Source organism: Carettochelys insculpta, chromosome 16 (assembly GCF_033958435.1).
Source record: "Carettochelys insculpta isolate YL-2023 chromosome 16, ASM3395843v1, whole genome shotgun sequence".
In the NCBI taxonomy this organism is placed as follows: Eukaryota; Metazoa; Chordata; order Testudines; family Carettochelyidae; genus Carettochelys; species Carettochelys insculpta.
The window spans coordinates 16,679,211-16,700,298 of record NC_134152.1 but is presented as its reverse complement, the minus strand read 5'-3'; the positions used below and the strand labels follow the sequence as shown (position 1 = coordinate 16,700,298).

The following is a 21,088-nucleotide window of genomic DNA, read 5'->3' as shown; positions in this document are numbered from 1 at the left end:
GGGATACCACCACTGGACCTAACCACGTTAGTTACAAGATCAAAGGCACATTCTTGTGCACTTTCAACAACACTATATATATGCTATTATAATAGAATCATAGAACAATAGAGCTGGAAGAGACCTAAAAAAAGCCATCAAGTCCAGCCCCCTGCTCTAAGCAGGACCAAACCCACCAGATCAGCCCAGCCAGGGCTTTGTTGAGGCGAGACTTAAACACCTCCAGGGATGGAGACTCCACTACTTCTCTGGGTAGACCATTCCAATGCTTCACCACCCTCCTAGTGAAAAAGATTTTCCTAATGTTCAACCTGGACCTTTCCAACTGAAACTTGAGACGATTGTTCCGTATTCTGCCATCCATGACCACTGTGAACAGCCTCTCTCCAGCCTCTCTGCAACCTCCCTTCAGTAAGTTGAAGGCTGTTATCAAGTCCCCCCTCAGTCTTCTCTTCTGCAGACTAAACAGTCCCAATTCCCTCAACCTTTCTTCATAAGTCATATGCTCCAGCCCCCGCATTATTTTGGTCGCCCTCCGCTGGACCTCTCCAGTGTATCCACATCTTTCCTATAAATGGGGGCCCACAACTGGACACAGTACTCCAGATGCAGCCTCATCAAAGCCAGATAAAGAGGAATAATCACTTCTCTGGATCTACTGGCAACGCTCCTCTTGATGCAACCGAATATGCCATTAGCTTTCTTGGCTACAACGGCACACTGTTGACTCATGTCCACCTTCTCATCCACCACAACTCTCAGTTCCTTTTCTGCAAAACTACTACCGAGCCAGTCAGACCCCAGCCTGTAACAATGCTTGGGATTCTTCTGGCCAAAGTGCAGGACTCTGCACTTGTCCTTATTTAACCTCATCAGACTTCTTGCAGCCCAGTCTTCCAATTTGTCTCAGTCACTCTGGACCCTGTCCCTACCCTCCAGTGTATCTACCTCTCCCCCTAGCTTAGTGTCATCCGCAAATTTGCTGAGGGTGCAATCCAACCCCTCATCCAGGTCATTGATAAATATGTTGAACAGAACAGGACACAGAACCAAACCTTGGGGCACTCCACTAGAAACCAACCGCCATCCCGACATCGAGCCGTTGATCGACCTCTGGGCCAGACCTTCTAGCCAGCTTTCTATCCATCTTACTGTCCATTTATCCAATCCACATTCCTTTAACTTGCTGACAAGAATATTGTGGGAGACTATATCAAAAGCTTTGCTAAAGTCAAGATAAATCACTTCGGCTACGTCTACACGTGAAGCCTACATCGAAGTAGCTTATTTCGATGTGGCGACATCGAAATAGGCTATTTCGATGAATAACATCTACACGTCCTCCAGGGCTGCCAACGTCGATGTTCAACATTGACGTTGTGCAGCACCACATCGAAATAGGTGCAGCGAGGGAACGTCTACACGCCACAGTAGCACACATCGAAATAAGGGTGCCAGGCACAGCTGCAGACAGGGTAACAGGGCGGACTCAACAGCCAGCCGCTCCCTTAAAGGGCCCCTCCCAGACACACTTGCACTAAACAGCACAAGATACACAGAGCCGACAACGAGTTGCAGACCCTGTGCATGCAGCATGAATCCCCCGCTGCAGCAGCAGCAGCCAGAAGCCCTGGGCTAAGGGCTGCTGCACACGGTGACCATAGAGCCCCACACGGGCTGGAGAGACAGCGTCTCTCAACCCCCCAGCTGATGGCTGCCATGGAGGACCCCACAATTTCGACGTTGCGGGACGCAGATCGTCTACACGGTCCCTACTTTGACGTTGAACGTCGAAGTAGGGCGCTATTCCGATCCCCTCATGAGGTTAGCGACTTCGACGTCTCGCCGCCTAACGTCGAAGTTAACTTCGAAATAGCGCCTGACGCGTGTAGCCGCGACGGGCGCTATTTCGAAGTTAGTGCCGCTACTTCGAAGTAGCGTGCACGTGTAGACACAGCTTTCCATTGATTTTCCCCTATCCACAGAGCCACTTATCTCACCATAGAAACTAATCAGATTGGTCAGGCATGACTTGCCCTTCATGAATCCATGCTGACTATTCATGATCACTCTCCCCTCCTCCAAATGCCTCAAAATGACTTCCTTGAGGAGCCCCTCCATGATTTTTCCACGTGATTTTTTTTTTATTATGTGCCAACAATGCCCTGATACTATGTACATTGGACAGACTGGGCAAAACCTTTGCTGAAAAATAAATGGACACAGCAGACATCAAGAAACTCAATACACATAAGCCGGTCAGTGAACACTTCAATGGAGTGGGCCATTCTGTTAAAGACCTGAGAATTCGTGTCCTGGATCAAAAAGAATTTAACAACAGATTAGAGTGAGAGATTTGTGAGTTAGAGTACTTATTCAAATTTGACACATGAACATGTGGTATGAACAGAGACATCAATTTCTTCATGCATTACAAAGACTGTTTCTCTTCCTTTAATGCTTGTAATTATCTCAGACAGGACAATTAACATCTCCCCATCCTGGTGTCTGTAGGTCCAGTAAGCAATTTATAGGTCTCTAGAGGGAAGATTCTGAAGAGATTATAGATGGCAAGAGCAGTGGAAGCATTTCCAGTTCTGCAGGAACATTTTACATATGGCTGACTTTCTACTGCTTTGACCCTCAGAACAGCCCAACTCTGTACCTGAGAACCAAAGATGACTGGTGCCTCTGGGGGTGCACAGTTCAAAGGCTCACTCCCTGTCCCAACAGCTCGAGTCACACCTACCCTTTTACTCTTCATGGTCCCCCTCTGCAGCTGTTTGTTGCTGCCTCTCCACACAGCCACGTCTCCTAGCTTGCCTGCTAATGCAGTTGCCATGCAGGGCTATACCATGTGACTTAGTGAAGCCCTGGAAAATTTGGGGCACATGATTTCATGTGCTCCCCACCAGGTCACCTCCGTTGAGAGCCATCAAGATATGAGGCTTTGAGGAAGAAAAGTGACAGGCTGTGATGGGTCATAGGTGTTCAAATTCTGTGCCAGAAGATCCATTCTGAGAGGGAAATGAAGAGATGCCTTCATTGAGAGGTAAAGCAGGTCCAGGTTCCACACTTGTCTCAGTGAAGACTGTGCTATGAAAATGGCCACTTCTTGTTCTTGGTTCCCCTTGATCAGGGTCTTGAGGATCAGTGGAACTAGGCAGCAGGCATAAAGAAGGGTGTGCAGCCAGAGAATTAAGCGTGTGTCTCCCATAGAATTGTGATGGACTCCCACATGGAACAAAAGAGTGACATTTTGCATGGCTCAGTGTTACAAAAAGAGCTCTCTCCAGAAGTTCCTGGGCTTGGCAGTTACTGTGAAAGACCAAGTTGTTGAGTTCTCACTACTGATTCGGCTGGGAGTGTCTGCTTCAGAATCTGTCCAAGACTCTCCATGGTGATTTTGGTCTCCAGAAGGCACATTGTCGAGACCCCTATGTTGTGCAAGGCCTATTCCAAAGTCTTGGAAATTGTGTGAATTAGGAAAGGGATCATGCTCCACCTTGTTGATTCAATACACTGTCACCATATAGCCTAGTATTATTCTGCCTGGGTTGCATCATACATCATGGAGGAAGTGTTGGGACTGCCCTCAGTTCCAGGTTGTTGAGATAGAGGCCTCTTGAAAAGCCCATTTGCCTTGGGTTGTGGATTCCTGGAAATATTCTCTCAAGTCTAGGAGAGAGGTTTCCATATAATGATCCTTGGTGGTGGTGGATGCAAAAAGGAGCTCCCACCAAGCATTGGGTGGGGGGGCTGAATGTATGTGAACATATGCTCAGAAGGGCTGTGTTTTTGGGGGGGGTATACAACAAACAGCCAAAACCTGAGGCATTGAGAGACAGGATCATATGGGGCATGATAAATGAGGTGGCTGGCATGTGACCTAGGAGCTACAGACAAGCTTGCGCTGTTGTTTGAAACCTCTGCTGCATGGAAGTGAGAAAACTGGATATGGTAGAAAACCCAACAGTCTGCAGGCAGACTTCTTAGCCACCAGAGCCTAAGGTGGCTTCAATGAATTCTATTTGTTTACAAAGTAACATAAGTGTTAACTTTTCCAGCTGTACGTGCAAACCCATGGACTGAAACATGCCAAGGGCTTTGGTGCTCATTGACTGGATTTCCAGGGTTGAGCAACTCCCAAGGAGCCAATTGTACAGGTAAGGAAAATAGTCTTAGAGGGGTAGCCATGTTAGCCTGTAGCTTCACAAAAAGCAAGCAGCCTTGTAGCACCTTAAAGACTAACAATTTTATTTATTAGATAATGAGCTTTTGTGGGTAAAAACCACTTCTTCCTCTTTACCTAATAAATAACATTGTTAGTCTTTAAGGTGCTACAGGACTGCTTGGGGTTTTTTCAGGTAAGAAAAGGAAGTTCTGCCCCATCATGACAGGCAAGCTACTACAATAACAAAGGAACTTTGTAAGTACTCTTGAAACAGTGAAAATCTCAAAGGGGAGGCTATGGTAGTACTCCATGCTGACAACAAAGCACAGGATATAATTGTGGAAGGAATGTAACATGATCTAAATCACGGAGGAAGATATTAAACAGAATTGGCCCCAGAACTGAACCCCGTGGAACTCCATTTGTTATTCCCTTCCAGCCTGACTGTGAACCACTAATTACTCTGTGATCGGTTATCCAATCAGTTATGCACCCACCTGATAATAGCCCCATCTAGATTGCATTTCCCTTCCCAATAAGAAGGTCGTGTGCTACTGTATTAAATGACTTATGGTAATCCAGAGAGGAAGCTGTGCTAGTCTATACACTATCAAAACAAAAAGCAGTCAAGTAGCACTTTAAAGACTAGCAAAATGGTTTATTAGGTGAGCTTTCGTGGGACAGACCCACTTCTTCAGACCATAGCCAGACCAGAACAGACTCAATATTTAAGGCACGGAGAACCAAAAAGAGTAAGCAAGGAGGACAAATCAGAAAAAGATAATCAAGGTGAGCAAATCAGAGCGCGGAGGGGTGAGGGGGGAAGGTCAAGAATTAGACTGAGCCAAGTATGCAGACGAGGCCCTATAGTGACTCATACTATAGGGGCTCGTCTGCATACTTGGCTCAGTCTAATTCTTGACCTTCCCCCCCACCCCTCCGCGCTCTGATTTGCTCACCTTGATTATCTTTTTCTGATTTGTCCTCCTTGCTTACTCTTTTTGGTTCTCCGTGCCTTAAATATTGAGTCTGTTCTGGTCTGGCTATGGTCTGAAGAAGTGGGTCTGTCCCACAAAAGCTCACCTAATAAACTATTTTGCTAGTCTTTATAGTGCTACTTGACTGCTTTTTGTTTTGATATGGTAATCCAGATATACTATGTCCACCACTTCCCCTTTAAAAAGTCTTGTTATGCAATCAAAGAAAGCTATCAGGTTGGTTTGACATGATTTGTTCTTGAAGAATCCATGCTGACTGTTACATATCACCTTATTATCTGCCAGATATTTGCATATGGATTCCTTAATTATTTGTGCCATCATCTTTCCTGGCATTGAAGTTAAGCTGTCTGGTCTGTAATTTTATGGATTGTCCTTATTTCCCTTTTTATATTTGCCTTCTTCCAGTCTTCTGTAATCTCTCCTGACTTCCATGACTTTCCAAAGATGATAGCTAGTGGCTTGGATAGTTTCTCTAGCAACTCTTTAAGTATTCTGTGATGCAATTCGTTGGGCCCTGATGAGTCATCAGACTACTTGTTGTTTTCCACTTAAAAAAAAAAAAAACAGTCCCCAATTAGGGCGAGGAAAAGCATCCGATTCTCTTGTTTTCAGTATTGAAAATGGTAATATACTTCACTGACAATTACTTTAATCCCCTCCATTGAAATATAAAAGTACATTTATGAGCACAGCTGATGTTATATAATGGGAGATTTTTCGTGTATAAACTGTAAAGTGTGAATTACTCTTGCTCCCATTGCAATGCTGTTTACTAGACTTGGCTGGCATGGTTTAAAGCAGTGCATTCTGTCTGGTAGGTTCCAGCATTTTCTCCTGTGCCCTTCATGTTGATAAGGGATGATAGAGTTGCAATTTTCTTTTTTCATTCTTCAGGACTCCTGATGCTTATTTAATGAAGCATAAATATGAATAGCACTTTTCTCCCTTTATTTAGTTGAAAATCTTTGATGACTAAAAATGCACTCAGCTGCACAAGTGACTACCTTCACCTGGGCTTGAAAACAATTTTCTTTCCTGTAAGTAATAGTATATGTAGACTTATTGTCTGCTGGTTTCTGGGAGGACTACCTTTATGTTTTTTTATGTTCATGAGCCATTTTCTGCTTCTGAAATAATCTATCCACATTAATAGATGATGTTGCTTTCAGAGAGGGATAAGAAAATGCTTACACAGTGATAAGCATGAACAAGAATACATTTTCACTTAATAAAGACATGGAGACTCATACAGTTATTAGTTAAGGCCAATAAAAAAAGATTGTGTGGATGGTTGCTCAAACATATTATTCCCTTCTTTTTTGCAGGAAAGGTGGGGAAGGATGTGCCACTAAACAATGACTGGGCAACAATTTTTGATGGGGGCCACTCCAAGAATTTGGAAAGTTGTCAAGAGATGCACTTTTCCATAATATTAAATGTGGAGGTGCAGGGTGTGGTATGGAGGTTGGGAGCAGAAAGGAGCTTGGAGTAAGGGATTGGGGTCTGAGAGGGAGTTTGGGTGAAGAAGGCAGTGGTAACCTAGGGCAAGGGATCTGGGATGCAGGAGGAGGTGCAGGGGGTTGGGTTGCAACATAGGGCAGGAGGAGTTGTGACCTGGGGCAGGGGATTGGGTGCAGGGTCTTGGAGGGGGTATAGGTGCAGGAGGGGGGCAGAGGGTATTGGTTATATGGGGTGGAAGGGCACAAGGGGGCAGAGGTTTTGAGTTTTGCAGGGTACATGGGTACAAAGGGGGCAGGAGATTAGGGTTGTGTGTGGTAGGGGGCAGGAGGAGGGGCAGAGAGTTGGGGGAGGGAGGGTCTGGAGTGCCAGAGGCAGGCTGTGGCCGGGAAGTTTACCTGTGCAGCTCCTGGCCAGCAGCACACTGAGGCAGACTCTCTTCAGCCCCTAGCAGCTCAAAACTGCTTCCTGCTTCATATAGCTCTCTGATCCAGATGCCATGGAGACGGGGAGCCCTCACACGCTCCTGCTTCCCTAGCAAAATCTCTGAGCTCCTATTGGCTGGAAACCATAAACCAGCCAATGGGAGCTGAGGTATTTTGCAAAGGGGTAGGACCAGTGCACGAAGCCTCCTTATTCTGTCCTGGGCATCCAGAGCAGAGCTACAGGAAGTAGGAAGGGCTCAAGGCAGTGGCTGGCTGCTCCAGGCCTGTGGTGGCCCGTGGGCTGTATCTTGCCCACCCTTGCACTAAACAAAGGAATGATATTTTAAATAAGTTTTTGTCATTTCTTCTCTTTCCCCCAACTGGCAGTAAAAACAACTGTGGAGCTGGAAGATGTATCTCTACATTTCAAAAGATGCTCGTCGGATCTGAACTGGGAACATGTGCAAACTAAGTATTGGAGGCTAGACTGACTCACGATAGTTTGGGACTGTACAAGCCTGCACCAGCTCTTCGCTTTCCTTTCCCAGAGGATGGGGCAAGCTGAGTTGCCCTGTAGCTCCCTATTTCTTTCAACTATCATTCATACGTTTGGGTGGGGAGGGGGTGCTCAGCATGTCTCCAGGGGAAGACAGGTTGAAGGTGCTGCATTCTCCCTCTAGCGTGCTTCCTGCTCTCAGCGTTGATGTTGGTAGAAAAAGGATAGAAAACTAAGTGAATCAGCTACATACCTGGATAACATTTTTACTTTGTTGTCTTCCCCATTATCCACCAGGCACATAATATTGAGTGAGCTAGTGCACATACTATAGATGAAAAGTCTATAGCTAACTGTTGCTCCAGGCTCACAACACTGCAGAAGAAGCCACAGATGGAAAGCCAGAAAAGTGAAACACAACTCACAAAAAGGCAAATAAGAGTAAATGTAATCTTCTAAGGGAGGTGGGTCAAGATCTGGGACACGATTATTTACAGCACAAAGAATGGAAGTGAGTTAATATGATACTAGGCAAGCTAGAGATGACTGGGTGACCCAGAAAACTGGCAAGGAGACACCAAGCTTTTCTTCTTTAGGTCAATTGTTCAAACCTGATTTAGGTTGTCAGTAGTGGGGCCGACAACCACCACAGGCCAGGGGCAGAAAGTGTGGGGCCAAGGAGGGAAGGGGTGGGCTTAGGCTAGTCAGCCCTGGGCCCCCCTCCCATGCTGCCTCAGAACCATGTGCAGAGCAGCAACACAGCACTCCATAGCCTTTGAAATGCTGGGTCCTGAGGCAACTGCCCCTTTGTCCCCCATACCCCCCATTGGCAGGCCTGGGTTTTAATGATGACCAGAAGTCATTAATGTCCTAATATGGTTAACTGTGAAAGTAGTTAGTGTTATCAGAGCACTTCGTAGTGATCCATATGACAACCACTAGAGGTCCCACTGGCAGTCATAACAGGGATACATGGACTGAATGCACATAACATGCCTTACCTTGAAAGTGAGAAGCAGTTCACTGCTGGGGGAGTGGCTGCCTGTGTTGTAAGTATCCTGAGGATTAAGAGGATTTAATCTCCATTTGGTACCTTTTTAACACAACAAGATTCAATAAAGAAACACAGGAGAGATTTTAGCTAACATGGAGAAGGGCTTTTTCACAGTGAGTGAAACATGCTGTCAAAAAAGCGAGCCAGTGGCTAACATCACACAATTCAAGACGGGTTTGGCTATCCATACAGGAGCTGGTTATGGAAAATGACCAAGAACATTTGGATAACATGGATCATAAACAGGCCGATTATTTCTGCTGAGCTGGAGAGTATGGAGTGGGAAAACCTACCATTCCTTCTATCCAAAACAGTAAGGTTTTGCATACAGCCAGTATTGGTTATAAGCATGAAAGCTGCAAAGTATTACTATTCAGTCACTTTACCACTGTTTGCTTCGACTGCTGATTCAATTATAAAAAGCTTGAAAAATGCCTAAATCTTTATTTACAGCCAAATGTGGGGAAAAATTTACAGTAAAGTATCCCATTCATTGAAGTCAGGGGGTCAGGCAGTATTAGCACAGAATTTAGTCTTAGGTATTTTAGGAATTCATTTCAGCTCACAATCCATTTAGATTACCTGATCAACATTTCTCCCTCCCACACTAAGATTTCTTTCAGTTGATGAAGATGTTTGAATGCAGTCAGCAGCAAAACTGTAGAGAACATAGTTTCTTGACAAAAACCATGTTGGAAATGACTGTCCTAATTACACAACCAAGGAGTCCTTTAAATAATGGACTATCCTCACTTTATCCCTAATCTGTTTGACAAGGCCTTCACTCCCTACTCGTGTAAAACTGACATTACTTTCAAGAACAGGAAAAGCAAGATAATGTATTTGAAATTAATCTCTCATCTCTGGAATGATCTAACCATCCAAAAGTTTCGTTATCCTGCTTTCACAGAAGTAATAGGAAAGTCTTAGGACAGGATAGACATAGGGCCCATTTTGAAGGAAGGGGCATGGCAATGAGTGAGTTGGAAAGATGTTAATGAGGCACTCCCATGAATATGCAGTGCCTCATTAGGATAATGTGGCTGCACATGATTCAAAAGCACCGCTTTCAAATTGCACACTGCCTGTGTAGATGAGGGCCTTTCAAAATGACTCCCTGGACTTCAAAAGCCCCTTCTTCCTAAAACCAAATAGGAAGAAGGGGGTTTCAAAGTCTGGGAGGTCCTTTCGAAAGGCCCCCATTTACAGCGGTGGTGCACAGTTCAAAGGTGGCGCTTTTGAATTGAGCACACCTACCATTATGCTAATGAGGCACTGCATATTCATAGCAGTGCCTCATTAGCATCTTCCCAAGTTGCTCATTACCATGCTCCTTCCTAACGGAGGGGGCTAGTGTAGACGTGGCCCTCTTGAGGTCCATTCCAGCCCTCTGATTTTATTATTACAATTTTGAAATAGGGCATAAAGTGTGTAGACACTCTGTGATGTTTTTCAAAATGGGGCCTTAATAATAATAATTGTGAAATACATTGCAAGTGTAGATGAGGCCTATGTGTCCAGATATGCTATTTCAAAATAGGTGGGTGCTATTTCAAAATGCATTCTTGTGTGTAGCTGTGTTATTTTGAAGAAAGCTCTTTCAGAATATAGCAAGGTCATGACATTCATGAGTGCAACATTTGCGAATTCAATTATTCATGAACACCACTTCCCTGGGGCTCCAAGCCCCCTGTATTTGTGAAATTCAACATTCCCGAGGGTTCTCAACACCAAACCCTCGCAAATGTTGCAACCCTACTGTAGCTATTGTGGAATGGATTATTTTGAAATAACACTGCTGTGTAGACATAGTCAAGAATGACTAAATAAGATGCCTGTACTGGCTTAAGGCATGTGGTGGGTGTGCTCAATTCAAAAGCGCCACCTTTGAACTGTGCACCACCGCTGTAAATGGGGGCCTTTCGAAAAGACCTCCCAGACTTTGAAACCCCCTTCTTCCTATTTGGTTTTAGGAAGAAGGGGCTTTCGAAGTCCAGGGAGTCATTTTGAAAGGCCCCTCATTAGCATCTTCCCAACTCACTCATTACCATGCCCCTTCTAAAAGGAAGGGGCTAGTGTAGCGATGTAGCCAAGGTCATTGAGTCCAGCCCCCTCCTTCAAGCAGGATCAACCCCAACTAAGTCATCCCAGCCAGGATTTTGTCAGGATGGGACTAAAAAACCTCTAGGGGTGGACATTCCACCACCTGTCTTGGCAACGCATTCCAATGCTTCACTACCCTCCTGGTGAAGTAGTTTTTCCTAATATCCAATCTACTCCTCTCCTTCTGTAACTTCAGACCATTGCTCCTTGTTCTGCTGTCTGTCACCACTGAGTTTTTCTCCACCCTCTTTAGAGCTCCCATTCAGGAAGTTGAAGGCTGCTATTAAATCATCCCTCAGTCTTCTCTTCTGCAAACTAAACAAGCTTCACCAGTGCTGAATAGAGGGGAACAACAACTTCTCTAGATCAGTTTGAAATGCTCCTCCTAGTTCACCCCAATATGCCGTTAGCCTTCTTGGCTACATGGGCACACTATTGACTCATATCCAGCATTTCATCCACTGTAATGCCTAGGTCCCTTTCTGCCGTACTGCTGCTTAGTCAGTTGGTCCCCATCTTATAACAAACCTTGAGATTCTTCCATCCCAAGTGCAGGACTCTACACTTATCCTTGTTGAACTGCATCAGATTTCTTTTGGTCCAATCCTCCAATTTACCCAGGTCACTCTGGATCCTATCTTTACCCTCCAAAGTATCTACCTCTGCCCCTAGCTTGGTGTCATCCACAAACTTGCTGAGGGTGCAATCCAGTCCCTGATCCAGGTACTTAATAAAAATGTTGAATAACACCAGCCTCAGAACCGAGCCTTTGGGCACTACACTCAAAACCAACTGCCATCCAGATAATCGAGGCAATGGGGCCCACATTTCAAATCCTTCTTCCATTCCCGTATGAGGAACAGTGCCCTATTTCAAAGTATAATTTTGAAATAGGATGTGTGTAGGTGCTCCACGGCCCACTCTTTTGAAAGAATGGGTCTGCCATGGCACCAGGCTACAGGAGTGTGAAGACTCTCTGGATGCCCCAGGCACATTGTGGGATGGGGAGGCTCCTAGAACCCCTCTGTTGGCTCCCTGGAGACCCTGAGGGTGTCTCATGGCTGCTGACTGTCAGTCACGCTGGTTCTCGGCTATGTGGGTATGGCTGTGAAGGTGTGGAGGGATGCAGATGTTGCCTGTGCTCCACGAGCACTCTCAGCTTCCTGACACAGGGTTGTCAGGGCTCCCTGAGTCTTTAAGGGTGGCTGGAGGCAGAGAGCATAGGGGTGTGTATGCAGTGGCCAGGGCATCTCCCAGCTCCAACTGGCCAGCGCCAAGGCAGAGCTCTCTGTCAACAAAGGGCCCCCAAAGCATCTACATACCGTTTTTTGAAGTAATCTTTTGAGAAAGTTCTCTTCTTCGTCTGAAAGAGGCAGAGGACCACCAAAAAGAAAAAGTGTCACATTCTGCCGATTTACTTTCAACAGAACACTTTTTAGGTGTAGACACTCCATTTTTTTTTCAAAAAAAGTTCACTAGTGTAAACATAGCCTATGTGTCCAGACGTGCTATTTCGTAGTAGCTGGATGCTATTTCAAAATGCATTCTTGAGTGAAGCTGCATTATTTTGAAATAAGTTAATTCAGAATAGCTATTCCAGAATGGCATATTTAAAAATACACTGATGTGTAGACATAGCCTTAGCTTCCTTTTATATGAGTGCCCACATCTGGCAGGAAGAGAGTTCTACCTCATGCACATCGAGAAAGCTACAAACAAGAGTAATCAGGTCACAATAATTGAACATGTTTGTGTTGTATTGGAGCAAAGTGACAGTTGAATTCTGCCCCTAAAATGACTGCACTTCAAGTCATTTTTCATTGGCTTAACTCCACTTAGTTTTATAAAAAAAGTTTCAAAATCTCAAAGTACAAACATTTCCATATACCTACATTATGGATACCTTACTATCTTTTCCTGCATTCTATTATGTGTCTGGTTTTTCATCCTTGAGATGCAATATATGCTGCTGTTTTCAAACATAGGGAAAAAGTACTTAATGCAAAAAGTAAATCCATTGCTGAAAAAAATGCATATTTTTGTACTTGGTGAACTCCAAGGAAATATAAAATAGTCTACATTTAGCATGTGTATAACAACAATTTTTCAATTGTAGAAATAAAAAATATTAAAACTCACAAAATAGCTATTTCTAAATACATTATTTTGAAATAGAGCTGCGTGTAGATGTAGCCATATAGACCTGTTCTTAGTTTCATTCTCTCTTTGCTGATTTTCTTGAGTGACATAATGTATATGAGTTACTGTGAACACACAGGCCTGGATATACCTGCAGGAGGAAGGGAAGATCAGAGGGATAGCCAAGATAGTCTTTATGTTCAAGAACAATAAGTAGTCCTGTGGCACTAACAGATTTTGGATCATAAGTTTTCATGGGCAAAGACCCACTTCGCCAGATGCATGAGTGGGGTTCCAGAGCAGGGCCTAAATTTAGAGGCTCATGAAAAGTAGGGAGTTCCAGTCAAGAAGTCAGCCAGAGTTGACAAGGTCAGTTCACTCAGGGAGGATGTGGCCCGTTATCAGTAGCTAAATGTGGAGGTGTGAACATCAAGAGAGCAGAAACTGTTTTTGTAATTGACCAGCCACGCTGTTCAACTGATAGTGTCAAATTTGCAAATGAGTTGTAGCTCTGCAGTTTCTCTTTGGAGTCTGTTTTTGAAGTTTTTGTGTTGCAGGATGGCCACTTTTAAATCTGTTACTGAGTGTCCAGGGAGACTGAAGTGTTCTCCTACAGGTTTTTGTATGTTTCCATTCCTGATATCTGATTTGTGTCCATTTATTTTCTTTTATGTAGAGACTGTCCAGTTTGGCCAATGTACATTATACTGAGGCATTGCTGGCACATATTATATTAGTAGATGTGCAGGTGAATGAGCCCGATGGTGTGGTTGATGTGGTTAGGTCCTGTGATGACATCACTGGTATAGATATGTGAGCAGAGTTGGCACCAAGGCTTGTTGCAGGGATTGGTTCCAGGTTTAGAGTTACTGTGGTGTGGTCTATAGTTGCTGGTAAGAATTTGTTTCAGGTTGGCAGACTGTACGTAGGCAAGGACTGACCTGCCTCCCAAAGTCTGTGAGAGCAAAGGATCATTGTCCAGGAGGGGTTGTAGATCACTGATGATGCACTGGAGTGGTTTTAGCTGGAGTTTGTATGTGATGGCCAGTACTGTTCTGTTGTTTTCCTTGTTGGGTCTGTCTTGTAGCAAGTGGCTTTTGGGTACATATCTGGCTCTGTCAATCTGTTTCTTCACTTCCTGAGGTGGGTATTGTAGTTTCAGGAAAGCTTGATAAACGTCTTTTAGGTGTTTGTCCCTGTCTGAGGATTGGAGCAAATGTGGTTGTACCTTAGTGCTTGGTGGTATACAATGGATCATGTCGTATGCCCTGGATGGAAGCTGGAGGCATGTAGGTAAACGTAGTGGTCCATGGACTTCTGGTATAGGGTGGTGTTTATGTGACCATCACTTATTTGCACAGTAGTATGCAGGAAGCGAATCTCTTATATAGACTGGCCCAGGCTGGGACTGATGGTGGGGTGGAAACTGTTGAAATCACAGTGGAACTCTTCAAGAGTCTCCTTCCCCTGGGTCCAGATGACGAATATGTCATCAGTGTAGCTCAAGTAGAGGAAGGGCACTAGGAGACGAGAGCTGAGGAAGCTGGAACTGTGATTTCAGCAGTTTCCAGCCCGCTATCAATGTCAGCCTGGACCAGTCCATACAAGAGATCCCTCCTCTAGAACCTTCATTCGTGCATCTGATGAAGTGGGTCTTTGCCCACAAAAGCTTATGCTCCAAAATATCTGTTAGTCTATAAGGTGCCACAGGACTTCTTGTTGCTTCTACAGGGAGATACTCTTCTCAGGGGTGAAAGTATTCATTTCTTACAGTACTGTTGTACTCCAATCCCCACTCCTTGGGGGTTGCTCAGAACAGGAGATTTTGGGGTTGCAATATGATAGTACCTGCAAGAAATTTACGTATGGGATGGAATGTGGGGATGCAGGGCAGGGGGTTGAGGTCTGGTGGGGTAGCTCAGGGAAGGGAATTAGGGGATGCAGGGGCTAAAAGCAAGGGGTGGGGATGTGAGGAATGCAGGACTCAGGGCAGGGGGTGGATTTGCTGTGGGCTCAGGAGTCAAGGCAGGGAGTCTGCAGGGGCTCAGGGCAGGGGACAGAGTTGTGGGTGGAGCTCAGGGCTGGCCCCACCATGACAGCAGTGCTGCCTGTGCACCAGGGCTGGAGCCTGGGTGCACTGCAGTTGTGCTGCCCAGGGCTTGTAGGTGCTGGTTTAGGGCTGGGGCATTGCCTCCCTGCCTCCAGTCATCTGGCACTGGGACCAGAGGTCATGTGGGGACATGGTTTGGGCTCATGTCGGGCAGCAGCCTGGGCAGGGTGAGCTGTTGACACCCAGCACTGGTACAGAAACCTCGGCCAGCAACATCTAGAGTTCCACCCCCAGCCAGCCACTCTCTTACTGGTGTAGCGCACCAGGGCACACTGGCTTCCTTTCGGCCTGGCCCTTCAGCAAATACAAATGTTTACTTACCCAGCACATGCATACAACTGAGGTTTTCTTCACTGATCAGACTGGTAGTTCCTTCAGCATTCAGTTCCTTTTCCCGGTTCCTAGCTAAAAGATAATAATTACTCCACATAAACCAATGTTCTCAGTGAGCCAGATAGTTCAAAAGCAGCCAGCCCAAAATATGGAAATATGCTATGAATATGCATATGACTAACTCAAATATGCTTTATGCAAAATGTGGCATGTGGCTTGTCACTGGCTGCTGTGCTTGTGAGAAAAGATGATTAGAACTACTGTTAGGGTAAGAAATTGCAGGTAACAAGTTTCACAGATATTAAGCTCAGCTGGCAGATAGGGTTTGGTTTTGCTTAGTAACTTACTTTGAGCTGTCTTATCACTTGCAACCACTTAAATCCTACTTTTTATATTTAATAAGTTCACTTTGTTTGTGATTACACCAACCCAGTGTAAATATCTGTTGCCTAGGAAGGAAAATGGCTGTGTCTGTCTCTCTTTTGTTGATAAAGAGAGAGAACAGCATATAAACTTGCTCTGAATAAAAGTTTTAAAGAGAGCAAGACACATTTATCTGGGGTTCTGGTCCCATTGGGGACCTGCACCTGGGTCCTATATCAGGTCCCTGTGACAAAGCCTTCCCAGAACTGTACTGCTCTCAATGTCTGTGCTGCTCTGCTGTGGACTGTGACTCCAACTCCATGCCTTTGCAGTGGGAGACCAGAGGTCCTGGCTCATCAGAAGAGAGCACTGGGGAACCCCAGAGAGCAGGTAGGTGGGCTCACAGTTAAGGGGACCTCTGTGGCTGAACCCTTCAAAGTATTACTGTAAAGACAGGCACTGATCTAGAAAGTTAGTGAAATATAACTACTCTAAAAACATCAGTTAAAAGGTCATATCTAGTGTTCATTTGGAAGTAATTTTGATTTTAAAATCAGAAAACATACTGGAAATCATTGAAATAAAATGATGCATTAAGGTAAACTTTTTCATAAATATTTTATATAAACCTTCTGTTAGGTGTTCCATTAATATAATGTAATGTTTAGGTTCAAGTTAAAATATTTCACCAGTCAAACTCAATGCTAATTCCATGGTAAAGCAGGTCCAGCTCCAACTGGAAATATTCTCCCTGTCCCCTATTCCCAGAATAATATTGAAAAAGGTCTGATTACCATTTTGGTACTTCCCATCTCAACAAGTGACAGACACTGACTCAGCTGAGGTCTGGAATAAATTAACAGTGCAACACTTCACTGAAAGAGTTTAATAAAATGTAACAAGGAAACCAGATTACCAATAATGGAGCTGATTGAAAAAAGTCACATGAAATATTTTGTTATATGTGGCGACTTCATTCTACTATTTTAGTTATGGGAATCACATTATTTGTCTATCATGAGAATCCAAGTAATAGCTAGATAACTCATTAAAATGACCATGGATACTGGAATTTCCATAACTATTTTCACAAAAGATAGGATTCTGAAAAACAAACTTGTGTTAGTTGTTGTTCTTTACTCATTCTCCTGATTACAAAGTGATGGCACCATGCAACAAATCATATAGTTGAAGTCTATTGTTCATACTGGTTGAAATATATTCGCATCAACAAACTAGCAAATACCAGTACTGTAGAGATGGCTTGCAAATAATTTTCTAACAGAAAAAGTTTACTTATGGGACTGATATCATTCGCAAGCAATATGTGACAGTACACAGAAACAGTGAAATGGTGACAAAGCACAGGATGTATCCACGGCAATTCCCATCTCATTCCATCTGGAACAAAGGGAAAAATCACTTTCCAGCAAAACATTGTTGGTGTGTGTGAGATGAGTGACCTTTTTTGCCGAGAGGTCTGCATTTGAATCTTTCTATTGTAGCTCCCCACATATCTATAATTAGAACATAACAGCAGCCACACTTGGTCCATCTAGCACAGTATCCTGTCTTCCAAACAGTGCTACTACCAGCTGCTTCTGCGGGAATGAACAGAGCATGCAATTGTTGAGTGATCCAGTCCCTGACATCCACTGCAGGTTTCTGAGCAAAGAACACCCACTTAACCCTACCATAGAGATGACCTGGAACAATGTAACCTAAACAGGAGTCACATCGGGGACAATTCAGGTCTTGGCTTCTTTATTTTCATTCCCTTACTAACAGAGAGGACAGCACCCCTGCTTACATCCTTGAGAGATAAAGGAGTCCCTTCTTCTTTAGCACAGTCAGCAGAACACAGGGCATAGCACCCCCTCCTCTCACCTCACTTCCACCAGCACAACAGACAACACATCTCTTTACCTCAGCAGGAACTGTTCACAGAAAAGGCCAATGAGATCCAGACAGACTTACTCTTCCTTTCCTTTGTTCTCACCCCATGTGCTAGGTGCCTGATGGTACCAATGGCTTGTCTTCAGAGAAAATTGGGATGTCAAACAACCCAGGCCATCAAGAGAGACTTTATTGTCCCTACGAAACTGAGGAGAAATTGTTGAATGACCACCCATAGGGGAGGTGTGGGGAACTGCTGGCCCACAATTCATTAGGACTACTCATTGGCAGCTGCCAGACGGTTTCTTTATCTGAGTGTCCACAGGCATAGAGCCCCACAGCTCTCAGTGGCCACAGTTCACTGTTCCCAGCCAATGGGAGCTGCAGAAGTGGTGGTGCCCTGGGCTGTGCCACTGGAAGCTGCAAGCAGCTGTGCCTGAGGATGGTCCAGGTAAACAAACTATTTGGTGGCCCTTCAGTGGCTAGCCCTGATGAACTGCATGTGACCAGGGTGCCAGAGATTTCCCAGCCCCTGCCATAGGGGAAATCACATTTATACAACATTAAACTTAGGAAAATTGCTTTCCTACCCAAGCAAGTTGTTCTTTGCTGAACATTCCCTCCCCTCCCTCCCCCTCTCCTTGCACTTTTCACATTTGGTACATTTACATGCACATGAAGAAGGTGCATTATTGATGGAAATAGTTGTCTCAGCATTGCACAAGGCCTTAACGTGCTCAGACCATCTTTAACACTTCTGTGCAACATTCCTGTTTTCCTTTCCAAATATTTAACTTCAAGCATTGAAATGTTTTATTCTAACTCTCTACAAAAGAGAAGAGGCTTTTAAACGTACAGCAGATGTAAGTAGGATTAATGGGAGAAAATTAAGTAAAGCATTTAAACTATTACATTTCCTAACAGAAATAGCCTCCCAGCTGAAAGCCTTGCAGCTTGGGTAATGAAGAAAAAAGAGACTAGACTAATCACTGGGATATATACAGCTTTAGAAAGGAAACAGACTGGACAGCATATAAGCTTTTCCACCCCTAATTTCTATCATTCTTTCAATTATGTACTAAAGAAGATTCTAGGTCTCCCATTTAGAACTTGCAGGGCAAACTGAACTTTTGAGCCAAAAGAAAAGTCTTAGAATCTGCTCTGACCTTATTTACTACATGGATGTAACTCCACTAACTGCAGAGGAGTTATTCTTGCTTCACACAGATTTAAGTGAGGAGAATCAATCACTTGTTTGTCCTAAAGAAACATCCAATTTATATATGTCTTTAAGAAAACCAGGCCTTACTCAGTGTTTGCTAGGTTTTCAAATACCACATGATGTAATACCAGGCAACATTCACGTGCAGTATCCTTCTGGGACACCAGAGTTTATTTTTAATTTATATTCTTTATAAATTCCATCACAGTCATTTGCATCTATTGTCGTGGAAGATGAAGAGCAATTGTCAGGAAGTGCTTTGGCTCCTCTAGGATTTACTAGGACTCATGTTACTTATTTAGCATGTTCTGAATCCCTTTTATATCAGACCTCTTAAATGTCTGTCATGTTTATTTTAAGTTCCATAAATGTTTGGGCCTTAACATCTATGTACAAAATGCATGAATTATACTGAGTAATCCTTACCACAGAGCACTACTAACTTTGTACCAAACAATGCCTATCCAGATAAGTAGTAAGATAAAGCAGCAGCAGGAAGTTTTGGCTAACAATTAGTAGATTGAGTAGTAACAGAGATAGCCCTGTTCATATTCAAGTTTGACACATTAACACATGGTATGAACAGAAATATCAATTACCTCAGGCATTACAAGGACTGCTTCCCCTCCTTTGATGCTTGTAATTAACATCCCCCCCCCTTCCTCACCCTCTCTCTCTCTTACTATTCCTTCAATCCTATTTGATTTGTCAGTCTTTGTTGCAATTTTTTTTTGCTCCTCTGTACTTATAAATGTCAGTCCGTATTGGAAGTAAGATTGATCTGATGAAGTGAGTCTGTCCCATGAAAGCTCATCACCAAATAGATCATTTTGGTAGTCTTTAAAGTGCTACATTTCTGCTGCTTTGTTCAATTAGTAGATTGGGTACCCACAAGCAAAAGGCAATTCTATTAGCAGCATGTACTTTTCAACAGCAGATGCTCTGCTACCTATATATCTGTTACAAAACCAAAATGTAGTCACTTCAAATAATTATATTCAGACAAAGCCAGGGGAAAAATGGGCAAATATCATGCCCTCCCTCAGACACACCACAGAATATTATGTATTTCAGGTAACATGTTTAAGCTCCTCAGGCAAGGCAAAGATCTAACATCCTTTCTAGTTATAAGCTGCCTAGTTGTTGTTTCTTTTTATTTATTTTTCTCTCTTTTCCTTTTGCATTTGTGGAATTGTCATCCATAATTCATCTGTGCTGGCTGGTCTGATGTGTATTTGCTTAGTAATCAGAACATTCTTCAGACTCTTCAAATTGTGCTCATTCTTTCTAGTCCATTCCGCCTGTAAACAGTGTTGCATTTAGAATTATGAAAACATTTTCTCCTTCTCAGATAAAACTAAGTAATCACATAGCAATTTTAACTTAATTTACATGTCTGAGCTCTGCCTCCTGTACATTAATTTGCTTCCAGGGCTCTCCTCACTACAAGAAAATACAGCATTATTACTGATGATAAATAGTAATGAAGCAAGTAATGAAGTAAAGGCAAGCCCTTTATTTCAGTAAGTTTGTGATTCCTAGTTACCTGTAACATATAACACTTAACTATTGTTTAAAATAAAATACCAAATATTGAAAATACCAGGGTGTTGTGCTACCAAGATCTCAAGCCTTTATGATTAATGATGGTTGAACCTAAAATGGCTCAGTTTCATTTTTGTTTAGATAAGCAAATAGATATCAGATGCATATCTGGACTATTCAGACTGAGGATTTTCCAAAGTTCTCAGCATTGGCCTCCTCTGCCCTCAGTGAAATTTACCCTAAAACTTTCCAGCTTCAGTGGAAACATAGTTAAGTCAATGCCAAATATTTTTAAAAATTCCAGCTGGAAACTCCTAACTGTACATCTGGACTGAAAATCTTATAAGAACAAGCTTTGCCTATGAATGCCAAGATTTTTTTTTAAAGGCTACCTAAAAAATTACTCTCTCAAAAATACATAAGCACTGTGACAAGAGTACTCAGAGACAGGAACTGATCCAGTACTTTGCCCACTTGGTGTATATGGGCAATACAATAAAACATCTGCAGTAGAACCATGTCAGCTGACTTGGACTTGCAGGGCTTGGACTGCAGGACTACATAGCAAGGGTGGGGAACCTCCAGTCTGTGGCCCACATGCAGTTAGTCATCATCGGCTGCTAGCAGCTAGGCCAACAGACAGGATTTTTTATCCGAGCATCCAAAGGGAAAGAGCCTCATAACTCCCAGTAGCCATGGTTCACCTTTCTTGGCCAATGGGAGTTGCAGGAAGCAACGGCCCAGCCTGTGCCACCTCCTGCAGCTGCCT

The 21,088-nt window shown here is 43.7% G+C and overlaps 1 long non-coding RNA gene across 1 annotated transcript in view; it reads right to left on the bottom strand.

Annotated features, from left to right (window-relative positions):
• Positions 1 to 15,366, bottom strand: part of LOC142021725 (uncharacterized) — a 29,830-nt gene extending 14,464 nt beyond the window's left edge. Inside the window, exon 1 of the long non-coding RNA XR_012647760.1 lies at positions 15,282 to 15,366. This is a non-coding gene — a long non-coding RNA (uncharacterized LOC142021725). The remainder of the gene's footprint in view (positions 1 to 15,281) is intronic.
• Positions 15,367 to 21,088: the final 5,722 nt, after the last annotated feature.